The following is a 24,776-nucleotide window of genomic DNA, read 5'->3' as shown; positions in this document are numbered from 1 at the left end:
TTCCAGTCCTCAGGTATAGAACTGGATCGGAAAGAGACATCCAGCACGTGCCTGATATAGGGTTCAAGGGTCTCCAGACTGTCACTCAACCTTTTTGGGGATGCAGGGTCACGGGGGGAACCGGATTTAACAGATCTACAGATTTTGACTAGCTCTGCCTGTGAGGGGGTGGTGAAGTTGAGAAGCAGATTTTGATCGTCTTCCATCTCTGCTAGGTCTGCAGGCTCTTCCGCTGCAGGAGGAATTTCGGGAAAAGCAGAATAAATTTTGGACACTTTATCTCCAAAGTAGCTAGCAATGCGGTTGCAAGCTGCTACTGAGTAATCATCCTCTTGAGTAGAGGTTTTAAGAGTGGCCAAAGATTTATATATACTGAACAGTTCCCTGGCAGAGTTCTCTGCCCCCTGAATTCTGTCTGCATAATATGTGGCTTTCTCTATCCGGATTTTATTATGATAGGTGCGCCTCTTAATGAGATAGGCCTCTTTCAACCGGTCGTCGTAAGCCACTCTCCATTGTCTCTCTGCTCTTTTACATTCCCTTTTGGCGCAGCGCAACACATCGCTAAACCAGGGAGCAGTTCTATGTCTGTGGGCATTTTTTGTTGGCCGGCCTAATGGGGCTTCGCAGTCCAGAGCAGCAGTGATGCGGTCATTGAGTAATTTGCTAGCTGTTGCCACATCATTGCCTCCTGGGGCAATTTTGCCAAGTTTCGTGCAAATCCATTCAGCCGTTCGGGCTAAAAGTGAGGCCAACCGCCCTATGGAAAACTCAATGTTAAAAACACGTTTTGGGACCCCCCTTTTTTCTCGACCCCCCCCCCTGGACGAACCCCCCCCAATTTTCAGGGGCTGCTCAGAAACAAAATGTGCCATTTTCCTGAAAATTTCAGCCAATTCCGTCCACAAACCCCAAAGTTATTAGACATAGAATTTTCAAAAAACCCATAGAGAAAAAATCCTAACTATATATACCTACTGGCGACCGCCAGTAGGTAATATAGCCCAATGTAGCCCAATATATATTTTTTCAAAATTAATTTTCGTAAAAACCACTGGAGCATATATCTTGAGACATAGCAAAGGCACATCGGGGTACCAGTCCCTACAATTTTGCCAAGTTTGGTGGAAATCCATTCAGCCGTTCGGGCTAAAAGTGAGGTTGACCGCCCTATGGAAATTAACATGGGGAAAACACGTTTTGGGACACCCCTTTTATCTCGGCCCCCGCTTCACGAATCCCCCCCAAACCTTCAGGGAAGGACCGGAGCGCCGCGAGGCAAATTTGAGAATTTTCAGGATGATTCCTCAACCGGCGCCAAAGTTTTTCACAATAGAATGTTGAGATTTTGCATTGAAAATAATCCTAACTATAACTACCTACTGGCGACCGCCAGTAGGTTATATATAAAAAAGCACTGCGGGCAATTCCATCTTGCATGCCCGCAGTGCTCACCAAATCCATACTATCAACAGCATACCCTTGGGTGAATTCATCAGAATAAAAAGAATTTGCAGTAGCCCTGACAGCTTGGAACAGTGTCTAAGGGAATCTAGGATTAGATTTCTGAGGCGGGGTTATAGTGGAGCCATTCTCGATCAGGCATTGGCCAAAGTTGGTGTTCGGTCTCGAGAGGATCTCCTCACTCCTAGGAATAAGGAGAAGAGGGATACTACTGAACAGGGCTCTGTTCGGTTTATCACCACTTTTTGTTCTCAGATCTCTAAAATTAGCCAAATCATTCGATCTGAGTGGCCAATTGTATTAACCGACGTCATCTTAGCACCATTTTTGCCCAAATCACCGGCTATCACTGTTAGGAGGGCTCCGTCTATGAAAGACGCATTAGACAGAACACAGCCAGAACTGCCACCTAAAACCAATTGGTTAAACAAATTAGGTTTTTTTAGATGCACGTCGTGTCGTGCCTGTACATTTGCTGAGAATGGAACCCACTACACCTCGGCTTTCAATGATAAGTTGATCCCCATAAAAGAACATCTGACATGTCGCAGCGAATATGTAGTATACCAACTTACCTGCACATGCTCTTTATCCTATATTGGGAGCACTAAACTCCCTGCACATCTGCGTATCCTGCAACATATCCGAGCCATTGTTAACTCGGATATGACTTATCCGGTGGCTCGTCACTTCAAAGCAGTACATGATAAAAAATTAAAAGATCTAAAGTACACTTTGCTGTGTTCGGTGGCCAACCCAGGCAGAGGGGGGGATCGTGAAAAACTGTTGTGTCAAAAAGAGGCTTTTTTCATTTTATTACTTGACACCCGGGCCCCAAATGGGCTTAATGCCTTTGATGAATTACACCACTTTCTATGAGGTTTATTGACATATTGTCCATCTGACCTGAATCTAAATAGTTCTAAAAATGACTAAAGAAAATGAATCTGTTTGTTGTATTTTTTGCATAGTATTATGGGTGGGTCTTCATAATGGTTCTTCCGCTGACATTATCAAAGTTTTTCATTGTATTACGCAATGAATTTTAAGCATTGGCACTTTAGCACGAAGGCACTTTTTGTATTCACTCTTTTGAGGGGGCATGCATGATAAGAAAAATTATGAATTGGTTTGAGCGAGAATATTATTAATACCTTTGGACTGAGATTAAATAGACCATCATGATTGCACTGGCAATGAATTGTTTTCACATATTGATCTGTTTATCATTTTTTGATTTTTTATCATTTTTGATGCTGGTCTTGTGATATATATGTTTCGTTTGGTACTTTAATCATCTAAGTCCCTAGGTTAAAGTATTGAGATCTAATTTGGTTTTGAGGCTTTATTACTATTGCTATACTGATACACACCAACTCGAGTTATAATTTTCTGTGCACTATGCAGTGATTTTGTGCCCCCCAGCTCTCATTTATGTAAACAAACAATTTTGAGTGTAATAATGTTTTGAATGTTGATTTAACGTTCATTTGCTTTCATGCCACCCTTGCGTCCTGTTTCTTTAGGCGCTTGGGCTTTTAATGTCAATTTAATGCACGTCCTACTCCTGACGCGTCATGTGATCAAGCTCCGCTTGCGGAGCGAAACGCGTCAGGGAGGGCACTGGCTCTTACATTCTTTTGCAATTAAAATGGATTTTTGAAAACACCTTTGTTTGCTGTGGCTTTGGTTCGTGTTTAAACACTGCTGCTTGTTGAAGAGGTCCACGCCTGCTGTTTCCGCCACGTTTGGCGGTCAGGATTCAGTTTTGAATATATATATATATATATACATGATTTTACAGGAACCGAATTATCTCTCAGACACCAGTTCCAGATTTTGGAACACCGTCAAATGGTAGGGTCTCTCTGATTATTTACTTTCATTATTATATATTTTCTTCACATATTTGCTGTAGTGTTTTAGTATTTGGTCCTGAAGAAAGCCACTGGACTACCTATCTTCCTTGATTGGCTGAAACATGTCGACCTATTCAAACATCATTGGATAGTTACCATCTATTTTTACTATCCTAACACTATTTTTAATCTTTACATTATGATGACCGCTTAATAAATTGGTTCTTCTGGCATTATAATAGTACATTTTAGTTTTCACCTTTTCTCCTTTTTCAACACTGCAATTTATTTTTCAGCACCACCGCGTCTCAATCTTTGGTTATTGTACACCACTGGCGGATCCTTCCTTGGATGTCCCACGATAAACAACTAGTGGGACTCCTGGATGAGTTACCAGTTTTCTTTTACAAAAAATCCCAGATGATGATGCTCCGCCATTGGGTGGGCTGATGGGTTTTCTGTACACTGTACACTGTGGTTCCACATACATAAGACACAGCCTATGCCACTCTGTTTTTCCTCAGCCACATACTGTTTGACCACTAGTGTCCCTTTTGTTCTTTAGCACATGTAGATTGGGGGATAGGACACTTAAGGGTCAGTAATCTCAAAACCCCTTGGGCCCTCCTTTAAAGTTTTTGTTCACTATTTCATATTGCAATTATTTTTTAATTAGATTTTATGGCCTATTACTGATAAGAACAATGGGGAGAATAGCTTGTGAACTCGAAAAATATGGCATATAACTAACGATGAAAGAACTTATTTAATATGGATTTTTTAACTTCTGTACAGGATTTTTATCATTACTTTTATCACAGTGTTTTTAACATGTCATTTTAACATTGCTGTTACTCATTTTATGCACTTACTGGGCCATGTTGGCCGTAATAAAGATTGACTTAACTATTGCATATCCTGCTACCTAAGATGGCAAGATGGGGGCGTAAAAAGAATGCTGGATTAGAATGCTAGTGAGTGTCAGTGGTCATACACTTTGAAAGCATGTCTCCCATCATCTTTTGTGTGTTTAATAAACTACTGAGAACATCACATGGTATCTGTGCTCCTATTTCCTCTACATGGAAATCTTCAAAGCATAGATTTAGGCAAAGGTGTAATGGGACCCGCTGTGCAAACATATATATTTTTATATTTTCCTACGTTCTTCAGTAAAACATATTGCCATCGGAGAAAGCACTTCTCCCACACCCCATCAAAACTGAGTGTGATCCAGCCCTTGGCTCAAATAAATCTCTGGCCCTTTGGAGGGAGGGAGGGGGTGATATTAGAGTTCCCCTTAGTGGGATTTATGACTGCGGGTGTCTCTCCATTCATAGTGGAGGAATCCACAACAGTAAATCTATTTGTTGCTACCAGGAATCCCTTGTGAATATGTGGCAGACTGAATTGGAGATTTTTTCAGTACACTTCTAAACTAGTCAAGAGCTTCTGGTCAAGGTTCAACATTGGCCAGGTTAACCGTTCTTATGCAGATTACTTTGTTGTGCCTCATTGATCCTTAACTTTGCTTACAATCATGCATGGCCTTTTATTGAATTGTATCCTTGTTTTTCAGATTAATAGGATCATCTGCATCCAGGGTCTCAACATTCGATGATGTCCACCAGGCCCTGGCTCTTCTCTCTTCGCGCCAATTGAGGATAGAGCAGTTGCGGCATTGTTTGCGGATGCTTTTTGTCACAACGTGTCATTTATGATATTGCTTCGTACACTGACGCATAACAGGAAAAATAAAGAGATTTCTTTTAATATCAGAATCCTGCTCTTTAATATATTGCAGATAGTTTCATGCGTTGACTACAAAAATCTTCATAAATTCATAACCTACGCATTCATGATGCATACCGTTGTTGTGAAGGGTCTTGTGGGCTTGGGTGAGAAGTATATAATATTTTCATATGAAAATACAACTTGAAAATAAATTATTCAAAATACATAGAACAGAAACAATATTACAACATTTCTAAGTTTATATTTAAATTCTTATATTGTTATTGGTGAAGTCAAACAATCAGGGGCTTGTATAGCGCAGTTACTCACCCGTGAGGTCCTCCAGTCACTGGGGGGGTGGGGGCTGCTGGTCCTTCCGGGTGTAGGATCATTCGAAGAGCTAGGTCTTGAGGGCCTTCTTGAATTGGGTCAGTGACGCAGATTGCCTGAGGTGGAGGGGCAGGGTGTTCCAGGTCTTTGTGACAAGGAAGGAGAACAATCTTCCTCTGGTTCTGGTCTTGTGGATCCTGGGGACGGAGGCTAGGGCAAGTTGGGTGGAACAGAGGTGTCTGGCGGGTACGTGGAATGCCAGGCAGTGGTTCAGGTATGCTGGTCCTTCATTGTGGAGAGCTTTTTAGACATGTGCGAGGAGCTTGAAGGTGATTCTCTTGTTGACTGGGAGCCTGTGGAGTTGTCGGAGGAGTTGGGTGTTGTGGCTGTGGCGGGGGATGTCAAGGACCAGTCTGGCTGCTGCATTTTGGACTTTCTGTAGTTTCTTGAGATGTTTCTGGTTGACGCCGGTGTAGAGTGCGTTGCTGTAGTTGAGTCTTCTGGTGATTTCTTGATTCTGTGAGGATCCATCTGAATGTCTTTCGAAGCAAGCGGAGCGTGTGGAAGCCGGCTGAGGAAAGCACATTAATTTGACGGTTCATTGTGAGCTATGAGTCCAGTATGATGCTGAGGTTGCGTTGCATGGTCCGAAGGGTGGGAGGGGATCCCATAGCGGCTAGCCACCAAGAGTCATCCACGGCTGAAGTGGTGGGTCCCAGGATGAGTACTTCAGTCTTGTTTGAGTTCAGCTTGAGGCAGCACCTTTCATCCAGGTAGCAACGACCTTCATTCCGCTGTGGAAGTTGGTTCTGGTAGTTTTGGGTTCGTTGGTGAGGGAGAGGATCAGCTGGGTGTCGTTAGCATAGGAGATGATGTTGAGTTTGTGGCTTCTGACGATGATTGTGAGGGGGTCCATGTAGAAGTTGAAGAGGGTGGGGCTCAGGGAGGAACCCTGTGGCACTCGGCAGCTGATCTCTGTTGGTTCTGAGAGGAACGGGGGTGGTTTGACTCGCTGAATCCGGCTGGCGAGGGTGGAGTGGATTCAGTCCAGTTCCTTGTTGCGGATGCAGGCGTCGTGGAGTCTCGTCATTGGGGTGCAGTGGGAGACAGTGTCGAAGGCGGCCGAGATGTCCAGTAGGATGAGGGCTGCAGTCTTACACCGGTCGAGAAGGGAGCGTATGTCGTCAGTGGTGGCGAGGAGTGTGGTCTTTGTGCTTTTGTTGCTACGGAATCCGGTTTAGGAGGTGTCCAGGACGTAGTTTACTTCTAGGAACGCGGACGAAGTTGAGCGTGAATGGCCTTCTAGATGACCTTGGCTGGGAAGGGGTGGAGGGAGATGGGTCTGGAGTTCCTGAGGTCAGTCGGTTTTGAGGACGGCTTCTTTAGCAGGGGGTTGATCTTGGCGTGTTTCCAGCCATCGGGGAAGGTGGCGGATTTGAGGGAACAGTTGATTGTGCGGCAAAGCTGAGGGGCGATGGAGGCGGCTGCTCTGTGGAAGATGTTGTGCGGGCAAGGATCTGACGGGGCTCCTGAGTATATGATTTTCATGGTTAAGTGATGTTATAGTTGGGTATTCTCCAGTTATAGATGAATGAAGTAACTATAACTTGCTTACTAGCCACGTATGACTTTTGCCCGCTCATATGATGGCACCTATTACATAGCTCAGGACTTGTTCTCTGATATCATCGATAACAGCCATAATTACATCTGAAAGACAGGATTAATGACATCACCATCCATGGCAAATGTTTTTTTGAGATTAAAATGCTATTTTTTAACTTACATTTACATCTAACTTTGGCATCACTTTAAATTTTAATCATACTTATATGTATATACGAAAAAAACGCTGCCCTGTTCTGCCCACGACCCTCTCACACAGCCAGCGCTGACTTCCGCTGGGCAAATGATACGAAATTCAGAAGCAGCTGAGACTCAGAACATGTCTCGAATACAAAATCAGCATATATATGTTCAGTTGCATAGCGTTAGACACAGATTACACATGTCAGTCTAAACAAAACCTTTCTCTGACAAGCATTTTGTAAGTTTTTCTAAAACTTTGACTTAATTAGCCATCTTGAGTCACAGTACAGAACATAAAATAGGATTACAAACTTTGTTACAACTTTCGGATACAAACAGCTGCCAAATTTGAGTAGGGTTTCTTGATTATATCTAATATATTACTGAAAGTCAAACACTATAATATTTCACATATACTTTCCCATATTCAAACTTCAGAAAATTCTCACAATCACTAATTAAAGATTTCTTTAAATTAAAAATTATACCAATCTAGTCCCAGTGGACATTTTGTCATTATAGATGGTTTATACTCCAAAGGCAAAAACATAAACCTCGAAGTCACAAGAAAAGCCCCTTTGGATTGATACACTTATCACACCATTCGTACAAAAGTCGTACACAAACCGCCTCTCACCAGTAGGATGTCAATGGACACAGGGGATGCAATCAAAAAGATAAATCTGAGCGAATAAAAATCTAAAAAAATACATATTTATTAATTAAAAAGACACTTTACCTATCGTGATACATTAAAATTACTGATGTGGACAGAATAGTGATACAGACCACGTATTTTACAACAGAATAAACATAAACATCCCCAGAGTTACACTCTAAATGAGTATCTGTGCAAAACTGTCTGATAATGTGGGTATATCATACCAAGTTTACAAAAAAGAAACAAAAACTATGACATTTTACATATACAAAGAAAATAAGTAAATGAAAGGAGAAACCATTCCAGTTTGGAGACAGCTTATCAATCAGCCCATTGTCATTGTGTTGCTACATTGATATACCCTTATTGATCCAAATGAACCCACAGTTCTTTGCCCTGATTCACACCTCCTGGATAGCTAGTTTCCAATGAGATAATGTACTCCAATTCTAACTTTGTCAGGAATTCTAGTCTAACACCATCTCCTGGTTTCATTTCAACACAATAAATGCACACAAACACAAATTTAGTTGCATCACTATTCTGTTCAAAAAAGGGTTGTTGGAGAATTCTAGAATTCAGAGTTGTGGTTTTAACATGTTCTTTATTAGATCTCCATTAATGCATTTTGCCCTCACCAACAGGTGTTTATTCTATTGCTGATAATGTTGCCTCAGACCTCATCAGGGCCACAAACATAAATATAATCACAATTTAGGGAGGAGCACCTAAGTATTTAAGATCCCATCACCTGGGTCAGAGTCCCTTAAAATTATCACATCAACTTCGGCCCTATGTCTATAAGAGTGAAGCACTTTAGGTCAGAATTAAAAACATTGTGAGTCAATGTATTTACAAATTCCCATCAATATGGTATTAGTTGTTCAACACTGAGTCCATTACTATTATTCATTAAGTCAAGGTACTTGTAAAGTCACCCTCTGACATGCACATACTGGTGTCACCATTCATAGATGTGACCCTGGGTCCACGTAGTAGTCACAAAAGGTCTGAAGACTCACCTAGTCTTCAGGTAATGTATGCAAATGAGAAAAAGAAGTCAGATTGTCCTCGTATTGTCTGTAAACGAATGAGAACACCTTCAGAAACTGCCTCTACATAAGCTAGAGTATGTTTTTATACAATAAACTAAATCTAAACTCTTACCTCCTGTGGCCCCACAATCATGTGTGGAGTCTAGGGTGCTGTGTGGCTGTTATACCAATCTGTCTGTAGAGAGAAATAGTAGAGAGAAATATATGTTGTATTTAAACATACTACCCAGTACCACTCTATCTATTTCTATAGTGTTAAACTGACATATAATATAATTGGTCTGTCAACTACAATTTTTCATACGCATCATTTCATACATTCTTCTCTCACTATCTGGTGTCCCACATCCTTCATTGTTTATCCGTTTGTGCCCCACTACTAATCACCATAGTGCTCATGTAGGATACTTCCAATATGTATTGATGCTAAAGCTCAATGTAAACTGATGTCCCCCAATCTATCATCAAATCCTTCTAGGACCCTCTGTATATGGTAGTGTTCCGATTACTATCTCATGATACCCCTTTACATCATCATGCAGCTCGTCTTATTTCGATTGACATCATATTCCGTGTCCACCCGTGACTCGCATACAGTCACAAATCCTCATCATTTATCCATTTTCCTATATATCCCCCACAGAGGCTGAAGGCTCTTGTATCACTGCTACCACGCCTGTGCTAGCATACACTGTTGCCTGTATCTCACATCCGCCTGCAACTCGTGTACTGTCACTGCATTCTGCACAAAAGCTACACTACACCCTCCTTTTCCGGGTTTCACAAAACCCACTCGTATCAAAATAACCCGACCTGGTCTTATTATATGCCTGTGTCTCATGTCAGCCAGCTACTCGCATACATCAAAAACAAGCATTGGCATAGCCAATAGGTCTCGCCTTTGGGACCTTATAAGTGTTTAGCTATGCAGCATGTTATCCTGGGTGCTGTACCACAAGAGATTGAAGAGCTATTGTAGAAAATCCAGTGAGCGAGAGAGTCAATTAATGGGGAGGGAAAGACTGATAAAGGGTGAAAGGAAGAGGAAAACCGAAATGAAGAGTTTGTGGGAGAAGGAAAGTGTCAGGTGGGACTGATGCAAGTGTTACAAAAGTAAAGCGAGTGTCGTTTTACAACTAAATCCTCTGCGCAGAGAGAGTCCCTGTTAGCCTAAAAAACAAGTGTTACTAAGGCTCGACATCTAACTAGGAGGCCCTCTTTTCATGCACTAACAGGTGAATAATAAACTCCTCTATAGCTCCTCGTATTGCAAAATTTGCTGGCATGGAGGAGCCCAGAGAAACGCCCTGGGCACGAAGGCGTCCGGGTGATGAGCACTCGGCACCTTGGGATGTCATCAGTGGGAGGGACATCAGAGCCTCTCCTCCTTCCCCCGCCTTCACACAGATCTCTAACTTCCCAGGCTCCAAGAGTATTGTTCGCAGCCGCCACTAATGCATTCATTCAACTTAGAAACCGGCAGCAAAAAAACAGATGTAAGATACAGTGGACATGAAGAACAGGGTCTATACTACCAGCAATAAGCCACATGGTCCTGAATCGGTGAAAGGGGGCCCCAAGGCTACACGTAAAGGAGAAAATGTTGAAGCAAAACAAGCCATAGCGAGAAGGCGAGGAAAGTAAAATGCAGACACCCAAGCAAAAAGTTACTTTCAAATCCCGGTGTTCATCAAAAGTGGGGCATTCGGACCCATGGTCAGAGAGTGCTTGCCACAAGCGCATGGTCTCACCTGCTGTAGAGGTCGAGGGGCTTTTCATGGAAGACACACACGGGAGAAACCGAAGGTGAGCCCTGCGCCGAGGGAAGTAAGCAAAGGATGGCCCAAGAGTGCTTGGATTATCCATTAAACCATGGGAAGGTCTGTTAACCAAAACACGGGTTCATCCTCAAGCCAAAGCACACATCGCCTAAACTCATCAACAAGTTGATAGGATTGATATTTTGTGTCGGTGAGGGCAGGAAGAGCTAACCCCACGGATAACTTGTTAACTTGCTTTGTGCCGTCAAACCACCCTTCCGCAGCCTTAATGGTTTGCCCCATATTGGATGCTTACAGTGTCTGCTATTGTCCCATCAGCACAAACTTCTGCGCAATGCGGAACGGATTCATTTCCACACGTCCCGTCCACCTAAAGTAAAACAGTGCCCGCTGCTTTTCCTGGCACATACGCATTATCGTTATTTTGACAAGTTTTGGGAGCTAAGGTTCTGGCAACATCTCATTACCTTAACGCACACACACTGGAGGGCAACTGGAAACATTTCCTGCACGAGGGGGGAGAGACACTGCGTGGGAGACCAGCACGGGCACGCTACTTAAAAACAGATGTCCTCTGCACGCCGATGCTGGCTCCAGAGAGCAAAACGCTCTGGGAGTAAACCTTTCTAAAGAAGCTGGGACATCCACACGCCTTTGGCCAATTGCGTGCTGAAGCCCGACGCAAAAGCCAATCGCGTGTGAGCACCACACGCACAAGCTTCTACAAAACTGGAAGAAAGCTGAAGTGATTCCAAGAGGTTGATTTCCTAGTGCAGCGCATGCGCTGCGCTAGGCTCGACCTAAACATGATATCACCTGAAGACTCTTCTCCCTTTTATGAGAATGAATTGGGTGATGGAAGAGCTGGTGTGACCCCTTTTGCCCTGCCCACTTTTGTGTTCACTTCACTTGAGGAATGTCTTCCACTCACTGCAGAGTACTATCTCATGCACAGCTTCATTACCATCATGTTAGAAGACCTGGATCTCTGTGTGCCAATCCCTCCATGGGAGCGGAAAACAGTACTACACTGCAATAGGATCTTTAACCGGCCCAAAATTGCTACCTTTGGAGAGAGAAAGCTAAAAAGGCACCTGCATATGTTGTAGAGAACATTCTCCATCAAATGATGTTGGTGATATGCACCGATTTCTGCACCCATCTTTCCAGAAGCTGCAGTGACCTGGCACAGAGCCTAGGAGGGTGGCACCTGTGCTGTTGTCCAAGACAGCACCAAGGGTTCAAGTTCCTATAAGAACACAGCAGGTAACCCCACGACCGTATTCGCTAAGGAACGGAGGAGGAACCCATGGGTCTATTGGCACTGTCGGTTAAAGCTACAGCCTGCTCTTTCCACAGATGGCAAAAGAGATCCAAGCAAGCTGCGCGACTGGAGAGAAGTTGCTGCCTCTCTGTTACACTGATAGTATTTTGAAAAGGATAATATTGACGACCATATCCACTAGACGGTCCCATTTCAAGAGGTCCTCACGGAGTCTGATAGAAAGGCTGAATATTTATCAGTTGGCCTGCCCTAAAGTGGGTCCAGCCAAAGAATAAGTCCCTGCATCGCTGCCCTTGCCGTCATTAAAAGTTTCTCCTGCAGCTGTCCTTTTTAACTGCCGTGGCCACCAAAGAGCATAGGAAAGGAATGCTTCTGCTGGACACCATTCACTGTTAGCGTGTCCAGCCTCCCTGCCTTTCTTTCACCAATGTGCTTTTGAGTAATGCTTGCAGGCAGCAGGAACAATGTCCCAACACAGCACTGCATTAAAAAGTGGGACACTAGGGCATTCCTTTAATACTGAGCTTCTGACATTCATGCCTTCCTGTCCCACTGCAAAGATCTTGGTCGTGGGAGGGTTCTGCTAACTATTTGCAGCATCATAAAAATGCAGTAGCAGGGGCTCAAAATCAGAGAAAGCGCATTTAACACTGGTAGATTTTTGAAAGGAAACCAATAGTACTATCACATTTGCCCACCAGAGCACTGTTTTAGTAAAGTGGTTGGAAGAAGCCCTGGGCAGTGCTACAAACAGAATTCTATACCGCAATAGTGAAATTCCTTGAATTTTGTAGTCTTCCGGAACAAAATGAGGTGTCTCTCTGCCTGCCTATAACATGGCGGGCTCACAGCGGGAACTCGCATCCTGGGCGGCTCAGTAATGTTTAGTCATAGTTTTATTACGGTGCAGGGTGTAATGCCTCGAGAGGCACCAGTAGTCTGAGGAGCTTACTGGGCAATCCGTGGGGCATGGGGCCGAGGCTTCAACGGACTTCTAGGAAATAAGGGACCGGGGAGGCCTAACTTCTGACAGCGGAGGTGCAATAAGCAACGTCTACTCAGTTGTTCGGTTTGTGCCATCAGCCATGTGCGCTGACGACACCTTTTATTATATACTCTGTGGGCTGCGCCCAGCCCAGGGAATTGACTGTGCTACAGAGTATTGCAGTGGCCAGGTGGCTACCCAAATCCCATCCAATCTATGGATTTTAGAATAAACAACGAAACAGAATGTCATTATAGTCCCTTACAGATATCTCCTCACGAGGCGTCTTCAATGCAGTCACATGTTCAGCAATTTATCCAGCAACCCTTAACATAAGAAGTCCGCAACCTGGAACTCTGCTCCGGATTATTACAAAGCTCATAGAGGAGGTGCCTGCCCCGGTCCTCGCTGCTTTCGGCACTCGAGTGATGACTGTCACAGCAGTGGCCTTGGGTACTTTGTTCGGCTACCTCCTGCTGTTCTTCCAGGGTGGCCTCGACTGTCTGGCTCCCTTCCATCGGCACTTCAGTTTCTACTTCTTCCCACATCTCTCTGTCAAACTCCAACACAGCCTCACTCGGGCCACAGGCCTTCTTAAACCACAGGTGTTCCTGGCTATCCACTGATTTCCCTTCTCCGCAACAACGAGAATTCCTTGGACCATCACTACCTTTCAGAGCTCGCGCTCAAACGGCGTGCGAAACTTGGATCCCGGGTGTCGGTCTTTTCCTACCACATAGTCCCCTCCTTTGATGTCCGCCCGTCAAGCCCCTCTCCTCTTGCTGGCTTGGTCGTTGTTCTGTCGGCGGCGGGCCTGGGACCTCTCCACACCCAGGACCGCAGGAGTCCATACTTCACTGTTAGGTATACCATCCCGCACCGCTCTTTATTGCAGGAGGTAGTTTGGCGCACATTTGGTCGTGCAGTGAGGCGTCTGACGGTACGCACTTAGAAACTGGTGAAAACATGATTCCAGGTTGTTGCCTTTAGCCACTCCAATCCTTAAGGCTTTGTTCAATGTCCTCTTGAAACGCTCCACATCTCCATTTGCCTGTGGCTATTGGGGAGTTCTTTTCCGATGTCGTATGCCATGCCATGCCTATCAAGGAACGCATGGAATTCCTGTCCCTGGAACGGCGGCCCATTGTCTGTTCGGAACTCCTCCGGCATTCCCAGCAAGGCAAAAGTCTTCTCCAGTACCGGCTGGATGCATTCAAATGCTGTTGGTGCGACCACCTCCACCACCGGAAACTTTGAATGGCTGTCTATGAACACTGCCATTTGCCATCCATCTGGGATGCCCCCAAAGTCCAAACTTACTTGCGCCCATGGTGACTGGCTCGGCCCTTCCATTGTGATAGGCGCTACTGGTGGGTCGGCCCCCGTCACTAGGCATGCCTGGCACTTTCTTACGTTGTCCTGAACGAGCCGATCCATGTCTGGAAACCACACTTTAGCTCTCAAGCGGGCCTTGGTCTTTTCTATCCCTTGGTGCCTCTGTTGTGCCAGCTCGACTGTTCGGCCCCGCAACGCTGTCGGTATCACTAAGCGAGGGCCCGTTAAGATTATGCCATCCCCCGACACACTCAGCTCCTCTTGGCACCTCCAAAGACCTTCCCAATATTCCTTGTCGGTTGATCTCCTGTCGTTTCCCCTTAGGAACCACTTCCACTGATAGTCACGTAGCATGCGGACAACCTCCTGTAGACACTCATCTCGCAGCGCGCTTCCTTAATGTCCTCTAAGAGCAAGGTCTGGGGATGGGCCTCCTTCACCACCTGTCTTACGAATGCCTCTGCCCCTTCATCCACCTCCTGTCCCTGGACTCCACTCGGCGCCAGCGGGTGCCATGACAGATAATCAGCCCGGTTGCTCGCTCCTTGGTGGTATACCACCTCAAACCGGTATTGCTGAATCTGGACAGCCTACCTCTCGATCAGTGGAGGCCCAATTCTGGCCGTGCCCGCAAAGAGGGGCACCAGCGGCTTTGATCTGTCACCACCGTGAACGTGTGTCCCCACAGGTATATGTTTTAGTGTTGACACGCCCACCGGATGGCCGATGCCTCCCTCTTTATCTGTGCATAGCAGGTTTCCACCACCGTGAGGGCATGGCTGGCATAGGCGACGGGCACCCACTCATCTTGATTTGTTCTCGGTAGCAGCACTGCTCCTAACCCCACTGGGCTAGCATCCACAATAAGCTCTGTGGCAGCTCCCGGCCGAAAATATGCGACTGTTGCACCTTTCAGCAGAGCCTTCTTGACATCGGCGAACGCCTGTGCTTCCTTGTCAGACCAGTGCCACTTGACGTTCTTCTTGGTGAGCTGCCGGAGAGGTTCCCAGATGGTTGCCAAATGAGGAATGAACCGGCCACAGTAGTTGGCCATTCCCAGGAAACTTCGTACTTCGGAGGCCGTTTGGGGAATCGCCGCTGTCCTGATGGCCTCCACCTTAGACAGATCCACTTGCAACCCCCGGGCTGGGAACCGATACCCAAAGAACTCTACTTCTGTGGCATAGAAGTCACACTTGGTGTGATGTAGGGGCAGCCCATGTTCTACCAGCCTCCGAAGAGTAGCTCTCAACCTCACGTGGTGCTCGTTCAGCGATTTTGAGTAAATTCGGATATCATCGCAGACATTGACACCCACCAGGCCCGACAGCGCCTCTCGGACTGGTTCCTGAAACACTTCCGTCGCCGTAGACACCCCAAAACTCATTCTTTTGAAACGTCGTAGTCCTACATGTGTAGAGAAAGTGGTGATGTATCAGCTCTCTTCTGCCAGCATCAGTTGATGGTACCCAGATTTCAATTCTACTTTTGAGAACCATTGAGGTCCGTGACAATCTCGTCAATAGTCGGGGTGATGTGCCTCTCCCGGTGGATGGCCTTGTTTGGTACTCTCATGTCTATGCAAAGCCTAATGGCCACCGGGTGTTTAGGCTTGGGTTCTATTACCAGTGGCGACACCCATGGCGTTGGATCTGACACCCTCTCTGCTTCCACCTGTGGTCTGAGATGGAACAGCACTCTTCGGTGGCGAAGTGTCACCAGTTGACAGTCTCATCAATGTGCAGCTGAACCTCTACTCCCTTCATGCAGCCCAACCCCCGGAACAGCTCAGGGAACTCTGCAAGGATCTGGTCTGCATGCGACTGGTGGATATGTTTCGTGAACATCACCAACCCCAGATCTTCAGCTGTGTGGCAACTCAGCAGCGACCCGATCACAAGTGACATAGAATCGATTGTTAGTGACTCTGTCCTTGTACTTGACCTCCGCATCCATGACTCCCTGCAGTGGGATCGGGGTGGATCCTCCATACGTTAGAATCCTGGCCGCGGTCGGCATCAGTCCAGGCCTCGGGCTGAGCCTCCTATATTGATCAGCATCCAGGATGTTCACAGACGCCCCAGTGTCAATCAGCGCCTGCACACACGACTCCCCTATCTACACCTGGAAGGTAGGCGGTGACCTCCTGGCAGTGTTCATCCCCCGGATGTTGGAGATGACAAATACATTGTCCACCTCGTCCACTGTGACTGCCAGCTGCTGACATCGGCTGTTCAGGTGGCCCTCCTCCTTCATCGCCTTTGCAAACTTTGGGAGGCCCTGTCCCAGGGCCTACCTCCACCTTGCAGTGTCCCACTCTGGCACACCTTCGCAAATGTCCATACTTGCTACATTTGAGGCACTGCCTCCCTTGGGCTGGGCACACTCTCGGTGCATGATCTCCCATGCCACAGTTCCGGCCTTTGCGCCTCTGGCGCCTCTCCTTCCGTTTGGCGCCGGCTCCGGCCTCTCGGCCATGTCCCTTCTTGAGTGCCTCGACCCTTTCTTCCTTGATGGGCGCCGGGAACAGCGGCTGTGCTCCTGTGGACCTCTGCGCAAGAGCCACTTCCATCTCACCCGCCCTCATGTCGGCCAACTCATGCGACCGTCCCAAGACCAGAATATCATCCAACTTGATCCCCGGCTGTCGCAGGATCAGCTTGCGGAGCTCTATGGACTTGCACCCCACAATAAGCTGGCCTCTGATCTCAAACTGCCGATCGATACCCACACAAGTGCTGGCCAACTTACTCAGCCGTGCGAAGAACATGTCGATGGACTCATCGTCACGTTGTTTTGCCTGCCGCAGCTTGAAATGTTCAAATCCGGATTTACCTGCGGATCAAAATGGCGATTCAGGGCCCGTAACGACTCCTCCTAGTCGTCACTGTCACCAGTGTCAGGCAGATCCTGGAACAGGTCACACAGCTCATCACCACCCATCAGCAGCAGCAGCAACCGCTTTACCGAATTGTCCATCTCCCGTGTGGAAACAAAATAGTTTTCCAGCTGCCCCAGTCATTTCCGCCAGCGCGGAGCCGCCGTCACCAGATTTTGCGGCTGTGTGACCAGGCCGCCCACCCGCCGCACCCACTCCCAGGGAGGCGGCCCTGTCTGTCAAGTCCGGCATCACTGCTGGGTACACCACACCCCCAGCGGAATACCATTACCCTACCTGGGCAGTTGATGATTCGCCAGGCCGCTGGGCAAAAGAACTACGCCAGTCCATCCTCACCAGGCGCCACGCCTCACCTTTCCCTGGGCAGACACGGACACCTTCTACCCGGCAACCAGCTGAGCAGGCCAGGAGAACACGCTGAGGGAAGGGGCGGGCTTGCAGCACCCCTCAGTGTAGGCCCCAACCACTCGTCTGAAGACGAAGGTCGGCCATGCGCAGGCACGTGGCAGCCCGAGGGGTCCACTCTCACCTTGTCGCCAATTTAACACCTCGAGAAGCACCAGTAGTCTGAGGAGCTTACGGGGCAATCCCTGGGGCATGCGGTTGGGGCTTCAACCGACTTCTAGGAAGTAAGGGACCGGGGAGGCTTAACTGCTGACAGTGGAGCTGCAATAAGGGACGTCTACTCAGTTGCTCGGTTTGTGCCGTCATCCACGTGCGCTGACATCACCTTTTATTATATACTTCCTGGTCCGCGCCCGACCCAGGGAGTTGACTGCACCACAGAGTATTGCAGTGGCCGGGTAGCTCACTACACACGGTACCTAAAACTCTTTATTATGTAAAGTGCGAGTGTTCTGAGTACATCACAAAAGTATGCACTAAACACATCCCCGTTGTTGACACCCCCCTGACAAACTTGAAGCTTTTCCACCACAGAATCCAGCGGGGGCGGATCATTTATACACAGAATCTCCCGCTGAAGCTGCCGCGTGCCAAAGAAGATGCTCGGAATGAATACCGAGGAATAGATGTAATAAAACAATACCAAGAAAAAAAGTTACCAACTGGGAGCTTATTCATCTTTTCCCCTTAAAATTCAATGCGCTCTACTAACGTAGGCACTGTCCAATGGCGTAGAGAGAGGGAGTGTGTACATGAATGGCACAGGAAAGCCTAGAAGAGCCAGCGCACACAATGCCTCAGAGCTTCCTTATTGAAACATGTCGTCTAGAGACCTCTCAAGTTAACCCCTCCCCCCATATCATAGGACAGGGCAAGTTTAAAGATGCCAGGTACAGCGACAATACTCTCGATCATCCAGCAGGTGGCACCCGCACGCCTCGGAGCAGCTCTGCACTGCGAACTGCCTCGCATGAGCTGTGGCAGACGGTGATTCGTTTTATGATATAACCTTTGTCATTAAACAAATAAAGCACTGCTTTTTTGAGGCGCACGTTATTGTGGGGCCTCTTTGATATGTATTGACTGTAAATACCTGTAACTACTTTTAACACTTTCTAAAAATTAAACAATTACATAAGGTGCGTGCCCGCCTCACCCAAAGAGAGGCCAGCATACGTTTCCATCAGGTAGGCCAAAGGTGGGGGCCAGGGTCAGGGGATTAAGTCTTACCAGCAGCACTACTACTAAACATGAAGAAACGGGCAGCTTTCAAACCTTTCTGGCTGCAAATTCCTAGGTTTTCGGTGCGGTGCAAGTAATGATGAAACGATCACCAGGCCTGGTGCATAAGGGCTCACATAAACATACATCTATTTGCTAGCAAACTGAGCGAACCCCAGCTTACCGCTGAGTAAGAGCGCAGGAGTCCTGGGCCACCATGTTCCTGGTTATCGACCGTACTGGAGGTTCTAAAGCTTGAGGGCAGTCATGACAGACCCAATGTGCATCAACTCGCCAGAGGCTGAGCCCTGGCGTAGTGAAAGTGCCTAGTGTAGGCAAAGAAAATAGGCCACCTGACTTCGGGCTGGATAGCAACCTACTGTAATAAGCAGGGTTCAGTGCTCCCCATAGGTCCCGGTACCACTGCACTTGCAGCACCATTGACAGCTACCCCCCCTGATGGTGGTGTCCCTCGGCCGCGTGAACTGCACGTCATTCTAAGGATGGATTATTATTGGTTTACCATTTCGTCAGTAACTGTAAACAGAAGTCACGTCACACAGTGGCAAGACACGCACCGTGAATAGGAAACTCATTCGGGGCACTGTGAGGGACGAGGGCAGAGAACAAGGTGGGGTCAGTCCAAGGCGGTAAAACAGCGGCCACATGTTGCTTCAACGTTATCAGTGATCGGAGAGTCATCAAATCCAAACTAACGTAGAGAAAGTCCAGCGAAAGGGATTTCTTTATCATCAGGGAACTTGCTGGGGATTCAAAGCCACAGACAGTGAGAGCAGGATTCTGCACTGGGAGAAACCAAGCTTGCAGGAGGGTGGGGGCCAGAGAAACTGGGGCAGAATGGACCAGGGGGCATTGAAATGTTGACACTTAAAGGAGGCAGCAGGGGGAGGGGAGAGAGGAGGGGGCCTGTGCCGGTTTCCCTTGCCGGAGCGAGCAGGAACCAAATTGTTTTAAAGCTCGCTCCCGCAGGGGAATCGCCAAACGTGCGCGCGTTGCCATTCACAGCAATGCAACACGTGCACGTTTTTGCCGGCAAAGCTGTGTCTATTACAAAAGGTATTTTTCCTATACAGCGCATGCTCGCTGCGTAGGCGAGACCTAAAAGGCTCTACTACACCTTCAGGTTCCAGATTTCAAAAAGCCCGCTTATATCAAAAGAACTATGCCTCATCTTATATTATTATATGCCTGTGTCTCATGTCAGCCAGCAACTCGCATATATCAGCCACAGAGAATCCCTGTGCACACCCAGGTCTGTGGTTCCTAAAGGGTACACTTAACATACTTACATACTTTAAATGTTTAAAGTGCATTCCTTAGGGAGGATGCTCCTGTGTGCACACTCACATGGCATGTTGTGGAGCTCAGCATGAATGCCATGTTCAATCTATTATAAGTAGGCAGTGTACGAACAGACATACTACCTGTATTCAGAAATCTATCTACATACACATGTACTGAGGCACACAAAAAGTAGTCCATACAGTAACATAGGTTTGTAAGCATAAAAGAAATTCAAAGTAGTCCAAATAGGATTATCTTCTTTTATTTTCCGGTCTTATAAAAAAGGGGGACACACTGGCAGCCGACATGTGTTTCGGCCTATGGACTTTTTCAAGGCCAACAAAAACGAGATGTCACGGCCAGCCGGAGAAATTAGAAATAACTGGTCCCAGTGAAATCTGTACTCCCTAACATATTTCTGAGGAATGTTCTTGCCAGCCAACTACGCAAACATCATAATCCTGGACTTCCTTCAAATTATTTTTTTTTGCTTATTTATATAGCCCGAACGCAACCTGCAGGTCTTGGAGCGCTTTACACGGCACGTGGAGATAAAGTCTTAATTTAATTGAAAAATTCTTTATTGTATAGTTAATTAAAACCGTTACAATGTTCCAGAACATAAAATGCATTTCATTCACATGCTATAATCAGTTAGATGTAAGCTATTGATACCACATTTTAAAAACATTGTTTTAAAACCAAGCGGAATCTGCTGAACTATAATTGTAACCTATATTATCCTTTAAATAAATTCTCAAAATTGGTCACAAATTCGATTATTTGACAAATGAATTGTAGATCAACTGAGTCCACAGTTTTTAGTATTGCTGAGCAACAGGTGCGCATGCCTTTTTCATTGAACTTCCTCCTCAGTAAATTCCTGCGATCACACTCTAGCACCGGGCAGATGCATATCTGGTCTGAATAATGCAAATGCGATCCATTGTAAGAATCACTACCGGGAGGATACTGGCAGCCATACTAGAGTGTTTTCTTACTGAACGAATTAATATGTACATGGCCTGCAAATGGTGTAGTCAGTTCCAGGGGTCCTATATGGAGGCCAGGTTGGTACATTGGACAGCAGTTATTATAATGTGTAAAGGTATATGTTATGGCATATGTTCACAAATCAATGCTGTGAACCGCTCATAGAAAATTGCTCAAAGGTGGGTATTTATATGAAAGATTGTGTATATTCTTGAACAGGGCCAAGCGGATGCTGGGTACTCGTGTGATAATCAATGTCTGGCCTTATTAAGCCTGCCGTGGTCCTCGTTACATACTTAGTGATTAGTTTGACGCTATATTTAATCTACTCATTTGTGTTATAAGTGAAAAGCAAGGTGATAGAATGAGAAAGCTTCAGAATGTACTCCAAAATATAGAGAAACAAGCACTGGCATAGCCAATAGGTCTCGTCTTTGCGAACTTATAAGTGTTTAGCCAGAGATATTGACTTTGCCTATGTCTTTAAGCTGTCCTGTACAGAAGTCTGCAGCATGCTGAAAAGGTATAATAATGAACTGTCAGAAGCATTTTTGTTAACTTAGATATGACCAAAAAAGCATTATGTACAACTGAACGACCATATTAAACGAGTTTAAGCTATTGGCACTGTAAATAACAATGCCTTTTATTTATGTTTAAAAAACGAAAACAAAAATAAAAGGCATTGTCAATTGCAATGTCAATGGCTCAAACTCGCATAAATGCGAGACCTATTGCATTGCAAATGCTTATTGTAACTCAGGAGCAGCAACAGTGTCGTGGTGTCACCAGGGCTTTAAGTGGAAACTTTTTCAAAATTACACACAAAACATAGTTGCTGCTTAGTCATCTTATGCAACTCAAAACCATTGACAAAGCCAATAGTCCTGACTTTTTTCGGTATGATGTTACTTGTGTCATATATCTACAGAAACAGCAAAAATCTAGTCAGGTGGCACACTATGTTAACCATAGATTTTTAGCTTACATTTTTTAAGCCACACCCTTAATTACATCGGCCACACCCCTTTGAGAGACCCATGCCTTGGCGGCGAGGTGGGAGAAGGATCTCCCGCCGGTGGTTGTTCTTCGGATGCGCGGGACGGTGGCGAGTGAGAGGTCGGTGGAGCGTAGCTGGCGGTTGGGGGTGTAGAAGGAGAGCCGGCTGTGGAGGTAGGCTGGGCCGTTCTTGTGGACTGCCTTGAGTGCATTGATGAGGAGTTTGAAGGATATCCTCTTGTTGACGGGGAGCCAGTGCAGGTTTCTCAGGTGGGGGGTGATGTGGCCTGGTACATCGAGGATCAGTAGTGCCGAGGCGTTTTGGATGCGTTGTAGTCAATTGATGAGCTTGGCCGGGGATCGCGCGTAGAGGGCGTTTCCGGAGTTGAGTCTGCTGCTGACGAGGGCCTGGGTGACTGTCTTTCTTGTATCTGTTGGGATCCTTGTCTCGGATCCCTGTGGCATGGAGGCGTGTGCGTATTGTGTGGTGGTAGACGGTGTCGAAGGCGGCGGAGAGGTCTAGGAGGATGAGTGCTGCAGTCTCCCCGTTGTCTAGCAGGGTCCTGATGTCATGAGGGCGGTCTCGGTGCTGTGGTTGCTGCGGAACCCTGACTGGGAAGGGTCCAGGATTCTGTTCTCTTCGAGGTATCAGGTTAGCTGTCTGTTAACGGTTTTCTCGATGACCTTGGCCGGGAAGGGGAGGAGAGAGATGGGTCGGAAGTTCTTGAGGTCTCTTGGGTCTGCCTTGGGATTTTTGAGTAGGGCGTTGATCTCAGCGTTTTTCCAGCTCTCTGGGAAGGTCGCTGTCTTGAGTGAGAGATTGATGACATTGCGTAGGTGGGGTGCAATGGAGCTGCTTGCTTTGTTGAAGACGTGGTGCGGGAATGGGTCTGACGGAGAGCCGGAGTGGATGGTGCTCATGGTCTTGATGGTGTCATCGACGCTCACGCTGGTCAAGGCTAGCAAGGGGACGTGGTCGATGGTGTGCAGAGAGTGTGTTGTGCTGCTGTCTGTTGGGGCTGTCTGGGTGTTGAAGCTGTCATGGATGTCTGCTATCTTGCGGTGGAAGAAGGTGTCGAGGGAGTCGCACAGGGCTTGTGATGGCGGGATGTCGTTGGTGTTGGAGCTGGGGTTGGAAAGTTCCTTCACAAAGTTGAAGGGCTCCTTGCTGTTGTGTGCGTTGTTGTGGAGGTGGTCTTTGAAGGAGGTCTTCTTGGCAGCCCTGATGAGGTGATGGTGGTTGCGAACGGCGTCCTTGTGTGCTGCGTGGCTGTCCGGAGTTTGTTCACTGTGCCATTTCTTTTCTAGTTTCCGGCAGGCATGCTTGAAATCTAGGAGTTCTGCAGTGAACCAGCTGGCCCTCTTGCTGGTGTCTCTGTGGGGGGGTTTCTTCAGCCGGGCGAGGTTGTTGGCGCAGTCCTCGATCAAGCGTCTGAGGTTGTGGGCAGCGATGTCGGTGTTGGAGGTTCAAATCAATGAACTATACACGTCCAAGGCTGAAAAATGTGTTGCAGCAGCTGAAAGGCCACCACTACCAACAGGAGGAGAAAGGAGGGCTGACTCTTGGCTGCCCAACCGTGCCAGCTGGAAGCCGCTCTCTATATCACTGCCATCCACTCCACAAGCGGCGCGGTCCCCACCCGTCTGCAGGACATTGTTAATGAATTTGCAACGTTCTACCGGACATTATACACCCCAGAGTCACTGGCTAGTGCGGACCAGGTGGAGGCTTTCCTGGAGGGCGTGCAGCTTCCCCACCTGTTGGACAAGGGTACGGTTCTATTGGATTGAGGGATCACCAAGGGGGAGATAGCACAAGAATATGGCGCAGCCTTGCATTGCCCCCTGCACTGCTGCTAAGTTTAGCAGCTTAGCGCCAACGCAGACACCCTTGCACCATAGTCTAAAGGTGTCTGCGTGCAGAGGGATGTGGTTTATGTGTATGAAGGTGTCGCTTCCTGCACATAAATCTTTAAATGCAGTTTTGTCACTTCTATTTGTGCTGCTTAATGCAGCACACATGGAAGTTACAAAATGTCATTTGATAAAGATTGTTTATGTGCAGGAAGCGACAGTACCCTACACATAAACAAACAAAGCTTATTGCTTTTACCATGTGTGCTGCACAAGGCAGCACACATGGAAAAAGCAAAAACGAGGAGAAATCATCATTTATCCTCATTTCGCCAAGTTGAGACAAGGATTTCCCCGGTCTTAATTTTAATGCTGCCTCCTATTTTTGCCACCCCTGTAAATAGGGGGCAATCAATGGGTGCTGCAGTGGAATGCCCATCGCAACACCCACTGCCCACCCCTCTCAAGCTAAGCATAGCGTGAAAGGGGCCCTCTTTACAAGGCAGCATTAAGAGGCTTAACGCTGCTGTGTAAATAATGCGAAGACCCTATCGCCTCAGAAAGACTTGACGTTCCCATGGCGATAGAGGCCTGTACATATGCCCATAAGTTCCTCAACCACAGCCAGAAAAGTTGTTTCTGTGCTGTGGTCTGAACCCAATTTGTGTGCTGAGAAGAATATCGTTGGACTCGAGGAATGCGGAGAGATATTATTGATATGCTTATCCAGGAGCTTTGAAAGACCTGGTAACTCAGGCAGAGACCTGTCTTTTTAGAAGGGGCTTAACCACTGCATCCTTAC

The 24,776-nt window shown here is 46.8% G+C and overlaps 1 long non-coding RNA gene across 3 annotated transcripts in view; it reads left to right on the top strand.

The window, feature by feature from the left end:
* The window catches only part of LOC144773648 (uncharacterized), a 207,661-nt gene extending 202,565 nt beyond the window's left edge, over positions 1-5,096 (top strand). For all 3 annotated transcript variants that reach the window (XR_013600043.1, XR_013600042.1, XR_013600041.1), the window contains one exon: positions 4,903-5,096. This is a non-coding gene — a long non-coding RNA (uncharacterized LOC144773648). The remainder of the gene's footprint in view (positions 1-4,902) is intronic.
* Positions 5,097-24,776: the final 19,680 nt, after the last annotated feature.

Source organism: Lissotriton helveticus, chromosome 8, assembly GCF_964261635.1.
Source record: "Lissotriton helveticus chromosome 8, aLisHel1.1, whole genome shotgun sequence".
Taxonomy (NCBI): Eukaryota; Metazoa; Chordata; class Amphibia; order Caudata; family Salamandridae; genus Lissotriton; species Lissotriton helveticus.
The sequence above is the reverse complement of the archived record's forward strand: the minus strand, read 5'-3'. Positions and strand labels throughout refer to the sequence as shown.